The sequence below is a fragment of the Nomascus leucogenys genome, chromosome 21, assembly GCF_006542625.1.
Source record: "Nomascus leucogenys isolate Asia chromosome 21, Asia_NLE_v1, whole genome shotgun sequence".
Lineage (NCBI taxonomy): Eukaryota > Metazoa > Chordata > Mammalia > Primates > Hylobatidae > Nomascus > Nomascus leucogenys.
This window is the reverse complement of record NC_044401.1, coordinates 37483107-37485353: the sequence shown is the minus strand read 5'-3', so window position 1 is coordinate 37485353 and position 2247 is coordinate 37483107.

Here is a 2247-nt window from a genome sequence, read left to right as displayed (position 1 = left end):
TTCCAGTTTCATCCATGACCCTACAAAGGACATGAACTCATCATTTTTTATGGCTGCATAGTATTCCATGGTGTATATGTGCCACGTTTTCTTAATCCAGTCTATCGTTGTTGGATATTTGGCTTGGTTCCAACTCTGCTATTGTGAATAGTGCCGCAATAAACGTAAGCGTGAATGTGTCTTTATAGCAGCATGATTTATAGTCCTTTGGGTATATACCCAGTAATGGGATGGCTGGGTCAAATGGTATTTCTAGTTCCGGATCCCCAAGGAATTGCCACACTGACTTCCACAATGGTTGAACTAGTTTACAGTCCCACCAACAGTGTAAAAGTGTTCCTATTTCTCCACATCCTCTCCAGCACCTGTTGTTTCCTGACTTTTTAATGACGGCCATTCTAACTGGTGTGAGATGGTATCTCATTGTGGTTTTGATTTGCATTTCTCTGATGGCCGGTGATGATGAGCATTTTTTATTGTGTTTTTTGGCTGCATAAATGTCTTCTTTTGAGAAGTGTCTGTTCATGTCCTTTGCCCACTTTTTGATGGGGTTGTTTGTTTTTTTCTTGTAAATTTGTTTGAGTTCTTTGTAGATTCTGGATATTAGCCCTTTGTCAGATGAGTAGGTTGCAAAATTTTTCTCCCATTCTGTAGGTTGCCTGTTCACTCTGATGGTAGTTTCTTTTGCTGTGCAGAAGCTCTTTAGTTTATTTAGATCCCATTTGTCAATTTTGGCTTTTGTTGCCATTGCTTTTGGTGTTTTAGACATGAAGTCCTTGCCCATGCCTATGTCCTGAATGGTATTGCCTAGGCTTTCTTCTAGGGTTTTTATGGTTTTAGGTCTAACATGTAAGTCTTTAATCCATCTTGAATTAATTTTTGTATAAGGTGTAAGGAAGGGATCCAGTTTTAGCTTTCTACATATGGCTAGCCAGTTTTCCCAGCACCATTTATTAAATAGGGAATCCTTTCCCCATTGCTTGTTTTTGTCAGGTTTGTCAAAGATCAGATAGTTGTAGATATGCGGCATTATTTCTGAGGGCTCTGTTCTGTTCCATTGATCTATGTCTCTGTTGCGGTACCAGTACCATGCTGTTTTGGTTACTGTAGCCTTGTAGTATAGTTTGAAGTAAGGTAGAGTGAGGCCTCCAGCTTTGTTCTTTTGGCTTAGGATTGACTTGGCGATGCGGGCTCTTTTTTGGTTCCATATGAACTTTAAAGTAGTTTTTTCCAATTCTGTGAAGAAAACCATTGGTAGCTGGATGGGGATGGCATTGAATCTATAAATTACCTTGGGCAGTATGGCCATTTTCATGATATTGATTCTTCCAACCCATGAGCATGGAATGTTCTTCCCTCAAGAGAGTTAAAAGATGTAGTGAAATTTTTTTCTAGTTTTCACATTCTTTCCTTTTATCTTCATCTCTCAGAGAAATATATATATGCTCAATACTTTCTTTGTGTTACCATACACAATACAACCACCCAAATATTTTCTTTTATTCCAAAGAAATATTCAGTTTGTCATTCCTTTAAGGTGATTTTTAATTTTTTAACAATGCCTCAACTAATTTAAGTAATAAATTTATCTAGGATCACTGCTATAATATCAAAGACCCATTATCTTTAACTCTCATCTAAAATGGAAAACATCCCCATTTAATAGTGGCTTTCAATGGAATGACCAAATTTTCTTTATTTTATTTTTTTTGTGTGTGAGACAGAGTCTCGCTCTATCTGCCATGCTGGGGTGCAGTGGCGTTATCTCAGCTCACTGGAAGCTCCACCTCCTGGGTTCACACCATTCTCCTGTCTCCTGCCTCAGCCTCCCAAGTAGCTGGGACTACAGGCGCCTGCCACCATGCCCAGCTAATTTATTTGTATTTTTAGTAGAGACGGGGTTCCACTGTGTTAGCCAGGATGGTCTCGATCTCCTGACCTCGTGATCCATCCGCCTCGGCCTCTGAAAGTGCTGAGATTACAGGTGTGAGCCACCACGTCCAGCCAAATTTTATTTCTAACCTGCAGAGGTTAGGAGTTAACCTAGGATTTGAAAGTGTATGCTAATAGGAATGGCAGATTTTGTAATGGAAGCTCAGCAGAGAATGTACCTGGAGAAAGAAAACCTTGTAGAATCCTAAAATCATTACACTGGTGTAGTTTATAATGTTATGATATTAATGTATAAAATTTTTAATGTTAAAGGTAAAATAACTCATTTCCTGCCACATAAGAAACCTGGTTTAG